The sequence below is a fragment of the Tupaia chinensis genome, unplaced genomic scaffold (assembly GCF_000334495.1).
Source record: "Tupaia chinensis unplaced genomic scaffold, TupChi_1.0 Scaffold000066_1, whole genome shotgun sequence".
Taxonomy (NCBI): domain Eukaryota; kingdom Metazoa; phylum Chordata; class Mammalia; order Scandentia; family Tupaiidae; genus Tupaia; species Tupaia belangeri.
This window is the reverse complement of record NW_006159525.1, coordinates 10861411-10877724: the sequence shown is the minus strand read 5'-3', so window position 1 is coordinate 10877724 and position 16314 is coordinate 10861411. Positions and strand designations below refer to the sequence as shown.

General features: G+C 40.4%; 1 protein-coding gene across 1 annotated transcript in view; it reads right to left on the bottom strand.

Moving 5' to 3' along the window:
* The window catches only part of IRS1 (insulin receptor substrate 1), a 72375-nt gene that overhangs the window by 48578 nt on the left and 7483 nt on the right, over positions 1–16314 (bottom strand).

Here is a 16314-nt window from a genome sequence, read left to right as displayed (position 1 = left end):
TTGGGTTTTTTTTTTTTTTGAAGAGGTTTTTGCTACAGGGTGTATGCGCTCGCCAGAAAGACAGAGAGAGACAGAGAGACAGAAAGGAGGACGGGCAGATGGCGTAATAGTTATGTCACTGGACTGCCATGTAGTTGACTGCGGTTGGAGTCCCAGACCCAGTGGCTTAAAACTCACGCTGGGTGCATATGCATGTGTGTGTGCCCAAATCCCGAGAAAAGAATGGAGGAGAAGGGACTGCAGCATGGCCAACCCCTCTGCTCTGGGGTGATTTTTCGCTTACTGATCTCTGGCATATGCCCTACAACAAAAATCTCTCTTTTAAAAAAAAAAAAAAGAAAGAAAAAAGAAAAGGACAGAACTTAAGAATATGCCTGGTACTCAGTAGAAATGCACTAATTCGAGACCAGTACCATGGCCTACTGAGTAAGAGAAGCCAGATCCCACATGGTTGACTGCAGTTCAAATCCCAGCTCTCCAGTGGCCTGAAAAAACATGTACATGCAAGTTCAAAATCCTGACAGGATGGGGAAATGGAATCAGGATAGCGTGATCATGGAGGGGTGCTCTCTCCTTCTTCTGTCTCTTGCTAGTGAGTGCACACACCCTCCTGGGGGAAAATACTAAAAACTCACTAGCTCTTTGTTGCATGAAAAAACAGAACATTCTTTCATGTGTAATCTATAAACACTTGAGTCTTCTACAATTCCCCACCACCATCTTCATAACCAGTTAGGCAATGAACGGAAAAATATAAGACAACATTCTGTACCCACGAAGCGTCAGGCAGTAGAAATTAGATAAGAAAAGTTGTCTATCCTCCTGAAGAGAATATGATCTACAGATAATGAGATGCTGGTCTATTTCCCACACTGTGTTTGAAAAACACCTGGTCCAGCATGCATTTATTCAGTACCTTGATACAAGAACAGTATCTACAAATTGCCAGACTCATTCCACTAAGCTGTCCAACATGCATTTATTCAGTACCTTGATACAAGAAAAAATATCTACAAATTGCCAGACTCATTCCACTAAGCAGTTGAAGGTGGTCACGAGGGAGAAATAACCTAGCTTAAAACCAGATACAAATCTGTTAAAAACATTTTCAAGTTTTAGAAAGTGGCATAAATGCCAAATGCCTCTGAAAGAGCAAATAAAACTAAAGTCCTATTTAAAATAAAATAGGACAGGAGCAGGAGTGCATCAAGCTAAAAGGCTTCTTCATGGCAAAGGAAACAATTAGAGTGAAGAGACAACCCTCAGAATGGGAGAAAATATTAGCAAATGATTCCTCAGAAAAGGGATTGACAACCAGAATAGATAAAGAACTCAAGCAGCTCACCCATTAAAAAAAGAAAATGAATAATCCCAATATAGAAATGGGCAAATGAGCTGAACAGACAACTCTCCAAGGAAGACTTAGGAATGGCCAAAAGGCATATGAAAAATGTTCAAAGTCTGTTGTCATAAGGGAACTGCAAATTTAAACCACAATGAGATACCATTTGACCCGTTAGAATGGTTAGGATCAAAAAAAAATAAAGAATAACAAGTGTTGGCAAGGTTGTGGTGAAAAGGAAACTCTCTTACACTGTTGCTGGGAATGTAAATTAATACAACCACTTTGTGGAAAAAAATACGGAAGTTCCTCCAAAACCTTCATTATAGAACTTCCATCTGACCCAGAAATCCTACTCATTGGTATTTACCCAAAGGACAGTCAGAAAGGCATTTGCACACCCACGCTTACTGTAACATTACACACAATTGCAAAGGCACAGAATCAACCTAAGTATCCCAAAAGTGATGACTGGGTTGAAAAACTGTGGCATACATAAACTCTGGAATACTACTCAGCCATAGGAAACAACGATTCTAACATCTGATTCAAAATGGACGAATATGGAAGACTTAATGTTAAGCGAAGTGAGCCAGACTTTGAAAGAGACATGCCATATATCTGTTTGATATGTACTAATGTCTTCACTCTATGGCAAAAATGGAAAGATCTGAAGATAAGATTGTAGAGAGGATTAGTGTAGATACCAGATACTTCAAGGGAAGGGAGTGAGTGGATGGTAGAGACTGGGTGCAAGGGGCAAAGGTAAGAAACATTTAACAGACTAAAGAATGTAAAGTTCTCTGTTAAAAACAATTGGAATTTTTACTTTATTAAAAAAATACAATAATAAAATAAAATAGGACACATTTATATTACATATCTTAGAGAGTTGGGGTTTTACATTAAAAGGTAATAAATGTTTTGCTATATGTAAAATTGCCTGGATCCTAAGGTTTAGCTTAATACTTGAAATTTCAAACAATGTTTGCACATAATTACTACAATAGCTGACAAACCAGTTTAGTACACACTGTTACTTTGGTCTTCCTACTAGCTCAAACTCAATCAAGTATAGGAACAGAAGTTGGGAATACAGAAGGAAAATCTCAAACCCTATTGATTTTGTTCAATTTATTGAGTCAAAGGAATGTTTTAATAGAATAGCTTACAAGTGCCACATTGGCAAACAGACTCATCTAATTCCTTTACTCAGAAAAGTCTGAGTTTTTTTTTAACCCATGTTTTAGCAGAGATGTTATATAGTAACATGATACCCTAAGAGGTATAATTTGGAGAAGGGCTCAATGAGTCAAAAACTGCTATGGGTTAAGTGTGTCCCCCACAAATTCATGAGCTGAGATGTAGTTGCTATCATGGTGGTATATGAAGAGGGTAGAATTTAGTCTGACTATATTATTAAGAGGTTGAGTTTTTAGAAAGAAATTAGGATTAGATAAGATCATCTAGTTGGGGCCCCCATGATTGAATAAAGGTGACTTTATAAGAGAGAAAAAGGGAACCAGCAGTTAGCGTAATGGCTATGTCGCTGGACTCCCACGTAGTCAACTGTGGTTCGCGTCCCGGACCCGGTGGCTTAAAACTCACGCTGGGTGCGTGTGCATGCATGCCCAAGGTCCCGAGAGGAGAATGGAGGAGAAGGGATTGCGGCGTGACCATCCCCCCTGGGGGATGATTTCTCACTTTCTGTCTCTATGTCTCTCTCTGTCTGTCTGGCAAGCGCACACGCCCTATAGCGAAAAATAACCTCTCCAAAAAAAAAAAAAAAGAGAGAAAGAAACCAGAGTGCATGATGCTCTTGACCTCTTGTTATATAATGCTAAAATATATACCACTTCGGGCTCTGCAGAGTCCCCATCAGCAAGGATGTCCTCACCTCAGACCTCCAGAACCTTAAGCTGAGAAAACCTTCATTCCTTATAAATTACCCAGTCTGTGGCATTGAGTTGTAGTAACAAAAAAAAATAGACTTAGTAACTGACCTCTTTCAAAAAACAAAAAACTATGGTATGATATTTTTCCAGTAATTTTCTCATTGCTCCTGATATCCTAAACCTCAGTTAAAATGCTATGCTATGACCTAGATCAGTACGCTACAATTAACATCAGGAGAACTGTATTAGCAGAATAAAAGTTGATGAGCTCCTGTTGGAAGCAGAGAAATAAATCTTGTCAAAATGAAGTAAAGTTTCTGTCAATCTTCAAAAAAAAAAAAATGGTTTAGGGGAACAGAGGAAGTATCCAAGACTTTAAGATACACAAGGATTCAGGCATGAGAATGGTGGTATTCTCATTACTTTTACCCAAGTTTTCATATCCAATAACACCAGACTGCAAGGACTCTTGTAATTTAGTTTGACTTTAAAAAATATATCTGGAATTTAAAATCTGAAAATAATTTTTTAAATATTTGATAAGTGGGGCCAGCAGGTGCTGTAAGCTGGTAAGGTACATGGCTGTCTGTGCTTCAAGTCCTGGACCTGGCAACTTGAAAATCCAACCTGGCATGTGTGCGTGCAGGCCCATAATCCCAAAAGGAGAATGGAGGTGAAAGGACTGCAAGGTGGCTACCCCCTCTGGGGAATGATTTCTCTCTTTCTTTCTCTCTCTGATGAATACATGTACCCTATGGCAAAAACCTAAAAAAAAATTTTCTTTGATAAGTGAAATGATTTGGGGCCACTAGCTCCAAGACTTTGAACCATATGGTTGGCCATATAGGGTCTAATTGCTTTAACTATCATACCGCCCACCAGCTGGCCCTATTTGGGATTGTCCTAAAGCTATCCTCTCCCTTGATTCGAAGACTCTTCCCTGGACTGTTGATGAACATTTTTGCAATTTGGCAAGTGTTTTGTGAACAGCAACTTAGATAAAGAGTCATAAAATGAAAAGGGAGCCAACTCTCAAATAGCTCACAAATTTAATGGGAAAGTGTGTCATGAAACCAAGAAATAAGGACAGGAGTTTCCAACATCTCTCAAGAAGGGGCAAACTTTCTCAAAGGAATAGAGCTATGGTGCCAGTTACACTTGAACCTGGCAAATAAGAACTTCAGGTAATGTGGGCCAACAGATAGTGTGGTGGTTAAGGCAGCTGAATCCCACAGGCTGACTGTATGGTTCAAATCCTGGACCCAGTGAATTGAAAATCATGCCTGGTGCATGTGTATGTCTCAAATCCTGAAAGGAGAATGGAAAAGGGATTGCTGCATGGCTATTCCCCCAGAGGCAGGGGTGGGGAGACAGGGTAGGGAGGCTCTGTTTCACTTCCTTCTCTGTCTTTCTGTGTCTCGAGTGAGCACACATGCCCTACAGCAAAAAAACAAACAAACAAACCCTGCATGTGTTTTTTATTCACTTCAACGTATTGATTGTACATTGCAATAAAATTCTACTTACATTTGCTAGAAATCCAATCGGAACTCTTCAGAGCTAAAGAGCTCCTCCTAAGTACCTTCTGCTCCCATTTTAACAAATAATAGGCGGGGATTTCAAAAAGTTAGAGAAAAAAATGGAATTACAGTATGAGTTTATTTGGGGACAAAAAAGGTCGAAATCCATGCACAGTGTTGTAATATACATTTTCGTATGATTTTTTTACCCCCTCCTATTTCTTCTGTCCCCCCAACTCCCACTCCCACACACATAAAGCCTGAAAGTTCCTTATCCAGTGAGTAACAATAAATCCTATGAGTAGGAGTGCAAAGGAATGGTGGAAGGGAGTTCCTTTCTTACCGAAGAGACACATTAATTAAAACTCCACCAAAAAGGAGCCAGTGAATCAGATCGAATTGGGTGGCATGGGTTTTTGTTGTGTACTTGATAATGCAAAGACCCTTGCCAAGAGCCCATCTAATAGAACTGGTGGGAAGTGGGCTTTGAAGACACAGTAACATTCCTCAGCCAGTTTCAAGCTGGAGGCTAAAAGCACCAGCCATTCATTTTTCCATCTGGAGACACATTCTTCACACAGTTCAGAGGCCTGAGAAACGGACAAGCCTGCACACTTTCTGAAGGTCGTCCCTTGTAGAGACTTGCGAGGGACCAAAGACTCAGGCTGCAAAATATTTTTAAAGACCTAGTTTTAGGAATGTAACTTTTTTTTTATTGGACTTTAGTTCCCACCGCCTTACTACCCTCTCCACCTCCCAAACACACACACACACACACCCCAATCTCTCCTTCTCTCACATGGAGGGGAATGTTTAGGCGAAAGGGAAAGTTTTATTTGTATTTTCAATGACTTCCAGTGGCAGTAAAATATTTTCAGAAATTAATTTATCACTCATTCTTTAAAAAAAAAAAAAGCAAGATTTGTGTTCTTTAATCTAACCAGAGGGGATGGGATCAGCTTTGAAAGGAAGTTATTGTTTAGCTGTGGTTCAAAGAGTGTGCTGGAATTGGGAAGGGGGGCTGAAGGACCAACGGAGGGGAATTGGGGGTGGGTTAGGACTGCTGAGATCAAATGTAAATACCACCGTTCAACAACTCCGCAGAAGACTTCAGGGCTCTCTCTCCTCTCCCCTCACCATGACATATTTTACACCATGTTCCATTTTGTTTTCTTCTGTAACCTCAAGAATATTTAAGGCATTTGAAATTCTGGTAAAAGAAAAATGTAAATACTAGCTAGTGAGAGAGTGGGGAGAAGAGTTAACAAAAGTACTGCCTTTGCTGAGAGGGGGATATTGCAAACCATCTGTCCTTTCTTGTTTCACTAAGAGCATTCTGAGAACCAGCAGATGGCATAATGGTTACATTGCTGGACTCCCAAGTAGTAAACTGCGGTTCAAGTCCTAGACCTGATGGCTTAAAACTCACACCGGGCATATGTGTGTGCCCAAGATCCCAAGAGGAGAAAGGAAAAGGGATTGCAGCGTGGCCAACCCCCTTAGGAGCTGATTTCTTCCTTTCTGTCTCTGTTTCTCCAGTGAGCGCACGTACCCTATAGCAAAAATCTTATTAAAAAATTTCTTTTTAATAATTAAAAGAGCAGCTCTGCCTTACTGAGAGCTAGGCCTGTGCTCAGGAAGGGAAAATTCCTCAAAATTCTTTAAAGTCCTTGGCTCCCTTTCAGTTCTTGCTGTCTACTTCCTCCACAAAGTTGAGTTCTCTGAGCCAATTCTCACCTCGTCCAGCTTGCTGCGTAAGTGGGGGACAGGCCGTCATTGGAGAGGGGACAGGGAAGATGTCTCCCCCAGCTTTTGGCTCCCTTCCATTACTGTGTATGATATCAGCTCCTCTGTGAACCCCCCGAGGGCTGTCACAAAGTCTAACTCTTCAGTGTGGGTGACAGTAGGAGTGTAGGACAAATAAGACCAATATTTTTACCAACCACCAATGGCACTAAAAATACAACAGCCCCTGCTGCCGGAAACCTCAATAGTCCTTTTCTGTTATTCTTAGAAATGAGCTTTCAGCCTTCACTCATGCAAAAAGAGACATTCTCGAGAGGGAAATCTGACTCTTAAAATATTGCCATCCCAAGATCTATAACTGCACCTGCTCACACAACATGTGACATAAAAATATTTATTTCCCCTTCACAGATCTGAATGGACAGAACTACATCATTGGCTATTTTCTCAAAGCATTTCCTGCCCCCACACTTAAAGTGGTCCCCCTTGTTCTGCTGCCTAACTGCATGTTCTGTTTCTGCCTCTTTTCCTGAGGCTACCCTTCCTAGTAGCATGTTTGTTTACTTGTCTGTTCTTTGCCTCCCGTAAAGCACCACAGCATAGGTGACATGCCTATCTCAGTCTCCACTGCCCGGATCACAGCATGAACTCAATAAGGATTTATTTAAAGAAATAATAAGCATTCATTTTTTTTTCAAACAAAATTAAGATGGAAAAAAAATGATACTATCCTAATATAAAGGAAATTGCTACTGCTTTAACCAAAGCTACAACTAGTCATTATAAACATCTAAGTAAGAATACTTTTATTTATTTATTTTAGAAGAAATGTTTGCTATAAGGCATGTGTGCTTGCTAGAGAGCCAGAGAGACAGAAAGTGAAAGATCACCCTCTGCCGCCGGGGGTGAGAGGGTGGGGAGGATGGCCGTGTTGCAATCCCTTCTCCTCCACTCTCTTTTTGGGACATTGGGCACACATGTATGATGCCCAGCATGAGTTTTAAGCTACTAGGTTTGGGACTAGAACCATGGTCGACTACGTGGGAGTTCAGTGACATAACCGCTATGCCATCTGCTGGTCCCAAGAATAATTTTATAACAAATGTCCAATATTCAATTGATAAATGTTCATTGATGACAAAAATAACTGCAGTTATAAATGCATTTCTATACTGTAGTTAATCAGAGGGAAAAAGGGCTTCTTTTATCCAGTAACATCTATTGTTTTATCCCTTGAAATAGTGTCCCATTTTGTTTTGTTCTGTAACCTCCAGATCATTAAAGGCATGTTTAAATTCTGATAAAAGTGACTAGCTTTGGACAATGGTACAGCAAATGTGATGTAACAGAGGTTTGAAAAGGACTTAGTAATTATTCATTGCTCCTCACCTTGGAGAACTCATCTAGTATCATGAGTCTAGGTTCGCATGCTCGGGACACAAGACCCAGTCAATAGCAAGCACCAACAGACGGAACCATCTGCCAGACAAGTGGAAAAGGGACACCTCAGATAACCAGCCCCCAACCACATGAGTTTATCCGGGTGAGGCAAGCAGAAGAGCTGTCCTGCCGCACCTGGCACAAATCACCCACTCACGGAACTGTGATAAAATAAATTATGGTGGTTTTAAAGCACTTGTTTGAGGATGGTTTGTTACTCATCAAAAACTAAATGACACATATACCTAGAGAGTTTATAAAACTCTTAATAGTGGGGATTGGCAGGTGGCTTGGTGGTTGGGATGCTGGACTTCTACATAGTCAACCACAGTTCAAGTCCTGGATCTAATGGCTTACTTTCTCACCTTATCTCTCTCTCTTTCGTCAAATTTAAAAAATAAATAATAATAACAAATAAATAAATAAATCTTGGGAACCAGCAGTTAGCGTAATGGCTGTGTCGCTGGACTCCCACGTAGTCGACCGCAGTTCACATCCCGGACCCGGTGGCTTAAAACTCACACCGGGCACATATGTGCACATGTGTGCCCAAGATCCCGAGAGGAGAATGGAGGAGAAGGGATTGCGGTGTGACCATCCCCCCTGGAGGGTGATTTCTCGCTTTATGTCTCTATGTCTCTCTCTGTCTGTCTGGCCAGCGCACGCGCCCTATAGCGAAAACCTCTCCAAAAAAAAAAAAAGAATAAAATAAATAAATGAATAAATCTTAAAAAAATAAAAAACCTTCTTAACAGCTTTTCAAAAATTCCTGCACATTATGAATCTCATTCCCCCTTGGTCTAGATGATCTGAAAATAAACCAATATTATTGGGACTCCTATTGGTGAGTCACCAAAAATGGTCAAACACTGATCACTGCATTTCAGTTCTATTTGTTAGCATTTTTGAAAGTTTCAATTTTTTTTAAAGAATCATTTAATTTAATTTAATTTATTTATTTATTTTAATTTGACCAGAGAGGGACAGGATGAAAGAGAGAGGGAAAGTGAGAAAGCAAGCCACCAGATTCAGGACTCGAACCACAGTCAGCCATGTGGGAATCCAGCGCCCTTAACCACCATGCCATACGCCGGCCCCAAAGTTTCTATTTTGTATCAAGAGCCAACCCACTCCATTCAAACCCTTCCTGGACTAGAATCAGCAAGAATAGCAGGGCATCCATCAGTAGTAAATGTTTTTGACCACTAGAGAGTTTTCTTTTTGTTTCTAAGCAGAAATTACCTCAGCAATATACCTTAGGAGACATGATAGATTCTCTGAATTCCACTCCTATTTAGTAAAAATAACTTTGGAGAAAATGAGATTACTACTATAATGAAATGTCTTTAATTTCATGTATGTAATATAAAACCTAAAATAAATGTCTCCCAGAATTTGAAATGGTACAAGAGTATTCCAGTAAAAATGCACTAATTCTTTTGAGCTCCTGGAGGTCCTGGGATCCAGAAAGTTTTCAAAAGGATCCTTAATCTTTATTCTTACTACTATGACACTATGTTAAGAAAACTGTTCAATTATTCAGTTTAGGGGTGGGGAAATGCCTGGCTACTACCACAAATGTGAAAATGGATGAATAAAGTTTAAGTTAAAAACTTAGACCCTCCCTTTTCCCTTCTTAATTTGCACAAACACATCCAAGTTAGGACAGTATATTGTTTTTTAACCAATGCTTCTTTCCCTTCGCTGGGTTATACTAGATTAATCTCTAGCAACTTTTGAAGCCTGAGGATTCAAAAGATGCATGGACAGTAGATAATACTTTTCTTTTTCCTTTGAATGAAAAAGTGGTAATTCTTATGCACAAAATATATTACCTGCCATTCTCTTTAGTGCTAAACTCTGGGAACTGAGCATATTCCTCATAGGAGGCTATGAGCAGTTGGGTATTTGACCAACTTTCTTTTACTAAGCGTCAAAATTTATGGCAGTGCATCTCTAGGAAAATTAGCGATTGTGGCAGTCTATGAGAAGAGGAACTGGAGATCCAGGGTGGGGAAACCTTATCTTTCACTCTATACCTTTTTTTTAGGTTTTTTAAAGTATCTTTTTAGTTGTGTTTTGTTTTGTTTTGTTCCGGTTTTGTCCTAGGGCACATGTGCTCACCAGCAAGAAATGGAGCCAGAGGGCAAGTGGGGAATAACACCCCAAGGGGGATGACAAGCCCCTCTCCTTAATTCTCTTGGGATTCTGGGCATGCACACATATGCACCTAGCATGATTTTGAAGCCACCAGGTCCAAGACTTGAACCATGATCAGCCATATGGGAGTCCAGAGCTTTTAACCAATATGCTATCTGCTGCCACCACCCCGTTTTAAACCACTTGTGCTACAACATGTTTTAGTATTGTTTACACCAAAAAAAAAAAAATAAGTATAGACTCAGCAAGCTATTACAAAACATGATGTTCTGAAGAAAAGTGCAATTTTTATGTTTCTGCAAGAGACTATTACAAACTTAAAAATATGATGCACATCCTCAAAATAGAGAAAGAGCATGTTCGCACACTCAGGATAGGGCAGTTGTCAAATCTCAAAGGAGATTATACTTCTCACCAGAACCAGAATTCAAAAGGCTAGAACCTTTTTAATACCAACATTAAAACCACCCACCCTGGGAGTTGGGGGAGAAAAAGTCCTTGAATGATAATGCTAAGATAGCAAGAAAAGAATCTAACATTTCATAGCCCCCACTCTCACCCCATGTTTCCCAACATGGAACAGCCCACAGCAAGCCCTCATTCAACCCCTGTTCATGGAACATCTGGACCCTTCTTCCAGCTGCTTTACTGGACTGAAGTTCCAAAGCAAAGATATCTTCTTACTTCTTGCCAATATCATGTTTGCTCCCTCAATATCTGAAAGCGAGCCATTCTTCCAAATAAGAGTTTCAAAAGTCTTATCAGCTATTACTTAGCATGTGGGTAGTATCATCAGACAGGACACCCTGACTACAATGATCAGCAAAAGCACAAACTTCAAGGTAGATGAGCACAAGTTTAGGAAAAATACCAACTTCCATGGCGTAAGTGTTCTGAATCTTGCCTTTTTTTCCCCAGATAAGTTTTATCATAGGAAATTTGCTAACTTCTTCAGTGATCTTTCTACCCATTGCTTCCTCTACTTCCATGTACCCAACTGTCATCTTTTTCAACAAAATGTGTACTATCTGAACATACCATGTGCTATGTAAGGTCTACTGAAGAAAAGGAAAGAGAGAGACGCAAGAAGGAACAGCTGTTCAGGGCAGGTTTGGCAAAAGTTACTTTTTTTGTTTGTGTTTTTTGTTTTTATTAAGAGAGAGATTTTTGCTATAGGGAGCATGCTCTCACCAGAGAGACAGAAAGTGAGAAATCACCCCCAGGGCTGGGGAGGGAATGGCCATGCCACAATTCCTTAAGGCTCCATTGTCCTCCTGGGATTTTTGGCACACCACACAAGCTCCCGGCTTGACTTTCAAGCCACCAGATCCGGGATATGAACTGCAGCAGATCATGAGGAAGTTTGGCGACATAATCATTATGCCATCTGCTGGTCCCAGCTGGATGGTTTTATGTTGAGGTTGGGAGGTAACACTACATGGGGATACTAAAGATTTTCTGATCTTCTGATGACTCCCTCGGCTCCCAAATTCAAGAGGAAATATGATTACTTTTTGTATCCATGGAGCCCTCCAAGTGGTTTTTAAACGAACAGGGAAGTGGCCATTGGAAAAGATGACATGAATGATAACTGACTGCACAGTAGATACTGAGTACCCAGCGGCCTGCGACTAGCTTCTCTTTCTTTTAATCATTATTATTTTTGTCTGTCTCATTTAGACCATATCTTCCTAAAAGCAAGAATCATGACTCTATGCAAAATACCCTTTGTTTGTCACACTACATATATTGGGGGGGGGGATGTTTCTTTGATCATTTCAACAAATACAACAATTATCTGCTTCCTAAGATTAAATGATACCGTTCAGCAACATGACCTAAATATGTCAGGGAGGATCAGAGAACTCGCATCAAAGTATATTTGGTCAATAACAAAAAAAGGGGGATGTGTATGTAATATGAAGTAAAACAAACAAACAGAAAGAATGGAAAAGTAAAGGAAAGCAATAAATGCAACTCAACTTACTCAATAAAACATTCCCAGTAAGGTAATAAAACCATAAAGTCTCTCTGACTTAAGACAGATACAATTAAAATTGTGGTATGACCTGTGTATTCAACTCTACTACCCTAAATGGAAGATGCAGAAAACATGTTGAAAAAGAAAAGCAGCCTTTTCACCATCAACATATCATTTTTAAAAGCTCTATTACACTAAGATCACTGACTCACTGAAGAAGCACAAATAACATTTATTCCACCAAATGTATTTGAACAGATTATAGCACAGCCTGCAGCAAGAATATTATTAAAATGGAAAATGTCCCTTTAACCATAGATGACAGTACCTTATACTTATCTAATCCATCTTCTCCCCTTTTCTGTGAATTGAGAATGGGAGAAATACTACCATTTCCATAATGAAAGGCAAGATTAGAAGCAAATAGATATTTACTAGTCTGTCATTTCAAAAACTACTACGACTTTCAGTAACTATTGCATATTAGTTTGATATTGGTATACCATTATTTTACCACACTAACATTAAAGTGTAATTCTGTTAAGTCAAAAGGCAATGTGATTATAGTTTCTGAACATATATCAATGACTTTTTTTTTAAAGGTTTTTGCTATAGGGTGTGTGCACTCACCAGAAAGACAGAAAGAAATCACTCCCCAGGTGGCATGGTTACACCACAATCCCTTCTCCTCCATTTTTCTCTTGGAATTTTGGGCATGCATGCACACATGCCAGCATGATTTTCAAGTCACTCTATTTAGGGCTTGAACTAAGTCCGTCATGTGGGAGTCCAGGTCTGTTGTGTGGGAGTCTCAGTGCCTTAACCACCTCTCCTCCTGCTAGACCCTGTCAGCAACACTTTTTTTTCTTTAAGAGAGATTTTTGCTATAGAGTGTGTCTGCTCATGGGAGAGACAGAGAGAGACAGAGACAAAAAGCAAGAAATCACCTCCCATGGGGCATGGCCATGCCCCAATCCCTTTTCCTCCATTCTACTCTTGGGAACTTGGGCATGCATGCACAAGTGCCCAGCCCAAGTTTTAGTCTGCCTGTCTGGTACTGGAAGCATGGTCAACTGTGTGGGAGGTCAGCAATGTGTTTACACTATGCCACCCGCTGGTCCCCAACAACACTTTTAAAAGAGTTAGGACTTGTAAAATAAAGAAATAATAAATCAATGACATAATTATAAATGTGATAGTGACAGTATGTATTACCGTAATGTTAAAAAAAAAGGATTAAAATGGAAAAAAGTTGCAGAATCTTTAGTGTGAAACTGACTTCAAAACAAATTCACAAGAAGCTATTTTCCTTGAATACAATTTCCAGTAATTCTGTAACATGAGGAAATAATTGAGGAAATGGTTTTCTTTAAAACAAAACAAAACTTTAAAATTGTGAAGTGTTCCAATATACTAAATAACCATCCCACCGAAATAAAAGGAACCATTTATATACTCTTCAGCTAAGAAATACATCAGACTATAGCAGGAGGATTGGAAAAGAAAAAGTCAATGCAGGTCTGAATGAAAGAGTCAATACACTATTGTCATGATTTATGGAATCCACATGGAGAAGCAAAACGGCTCAGAGCTCAACCGCCAAGGTAACACCAGGTCAGGAAAGCTGGGTGCAGCTCAACTAACTAATCAAAAAAGCATAATGCACAAAAAACTGCACAACACTAATTTTGTCAGCAAGAAAAGCATTGATCTGTTTCACTCACCTAATAGACAGAAATAAAAGGAAATAAAAAAATTGCAGAAGGCTTCCTCTAGTCCCTAATTAGCTTCTCAGAGTTCCTCTCCATTCATTTAAGTGGTTATCTCAATGAAGAATTCCAGTGGTGCAAATGAGAAACATTATCCATAAACAGACCACCCACAGGAAGCGGTGACTTCCAACAGAATAACATGGAACAATGTCACAGACATGCACTGGTTACAGCTTGGTCTATACTTTGGGGTGGGAATAAGGTGCTTCTGACAATTGACCTCAGGACGCAGGAACTAACAGATAACTTGCCTTCCTGCACATTTTAGCTTTTTAAAAAGGGGGAAGGGAGACAAGACTTTGATTATCTACTGTAAGGATGGTTCCAAAAACTTAGACTGGTATAGTCAGGAGGGTTTGTCTTAAGGTCTGTTAAAACCTGAAAATGTTCCCTCAGAACCAGCAAGGTGAAAATCAGTACTGAATCAAACAGAATGATTTTGTTCCAGACTCCAGCCTGGCTATAAGGAGTGTCTGATCCACAGACTAAAACAGAACAGAACAGAACAGGACAGGATATTCTAATGAACTTTATTATGCTGTTGCCAACAGCTCCTTCAGAAAGAATCCTCATTACAAATGACCCACTAAAGAACACCAGTCATTTTCTCCATAACATTCCTATGTTTAGAGCTGCAAAGGAGGTTAGAATAATTTAGGACAAAATTCTCAAGTTACCAAGGAGGAAATAGGGACAGAGAAATTAAGTGACTTGTCCAAGGTCACTCAGCTAGTGAAGGACACAGGCTGTGTTCAAATCCAAGATCTCTGACTCCCAGAAGCTGCTTTTTCCATTGCATCATTCAAGATAGCATAAAGTTATTTTCCAGGAATTTTGATACCACCCCCCAACACACAGCCTCCCCCCCCCCCAGAAAAACAGCCTGCCCTTTTGGATCCCAAGTCCCCTCCTGTAAGACAAGAGACAGTGTCCGTTTAAGGGGCTTTCAGATAAATGAATACAATATATAAAAATTGTATGAATTTGCTTTTTAACATGAAACGTTCCCTATACAATTGTGGAAAGTTAATAATATTGTTACATGCTCAGTTTCCTTAAACAACAGAGAAACTCACCCACTGCTTACAAGCAGCACTGGGGCACAGCATTTGGGCCAGAACAGTCCTTCTTCAGTTCATTTTCAACTCTTCCAGGGGGCACCTCGGGAATAGCACTGTCTTTAAGTGTGACAAGGAGGGAACTAGTCAGGGAAGAATGGTAATTGAAAGGGAGTAGGGAGGAGAAAATATTTCCATAGCATTTCTCTGTCTTATTTGTCTTATTTTAGAAAGAACAAATCTAGACACGTTTTCCATTCCAAATAGTAATGCATCTCACATAATTCTGGTTATGGGAGGGTATACAACACAAATCTAGCAAGCTTTCAAAATTGGTTTACCCAGGCTGCCAAGATGGGCCTAATTCAAAGGGAGTAGGGAGGAGAAAATATTTCCATAGCATTTCTCTGTCTTATTTGTCTTATTTTAGAAAGAACAAATCTAGACACGTTTTCCATTCCAAATAGTAATGCATCTCACATAATTCTGGTTATGGGAGGGTATACAACACAAATCTAGCAAGCTTTCAAAATTGGTTTACCCAGGCTGCCAAGATGGGCTGTCACTGGTCAAAACACAAATCTGTGTTTGAGAACATAAGGAGCATTTCCTCCAAACTCAGTAAGGAACACACTATCCAAGCCCTTGTCATGCATTTCCAGATTCTCACGATTTGCAAGCTGTAGCCCACGCTTTCATTTCCCTCTGATCTCCCACATTGCCCAGGAGATCTGTTTTCCTTGATCTTATCTATAAGCTCAGGTGCTTCGCAAACTACAGGTGCTCAATAAAGGGTAGAGGCGAGCCAGATGATTTTTTCCCTTAAATGACCCGCGCCCCGAACAGTACTAGCCACAGCACTGTATTTCCTTCTCTTCACACTAGTAAGAAATGTAAGAATCGCGAGCCAACCTCATCAATCCTACAACCACGTGCTGTCGCTCCCTCCTACTTGCTGATTTCAAGACAGGAAGATGAAGGAACAACGTGGTGTCGTAGTAAACCGTAGTAAAGAGAGGAGGGAAACAAAATGGGGCATGTCACATGGTCACAGCCTGGATTTTTCTCAATTAAAAAGAAAAGGAAACATGTGTTTCCGGCCTCTCTCAGTGGGCTGGTTGGACTTTTTCATTCTTAGGATTCTGGTCTAGACGCACCAACAAGGCTGAGCGCATAAACATTCTCTGCATGGGGGCGGAGTGGGAAGGGGGTATTTGGCTCAGTTTTGCAGGCTCCGAAGGGGCAGGGTGGAAGGAGAGGGGTGGGAGAAAACTGCCCTGGGATGCCTGGCAGGGTAGGGACCCAGATCGAGGCCCCCTCCCGGCCCCGCGCTGAGGCTCCGCCCTTGCGCCAAAGCCCCGCCCGCGCCCTCCGCAGCTCGGCCGTTACTCCCACTGATT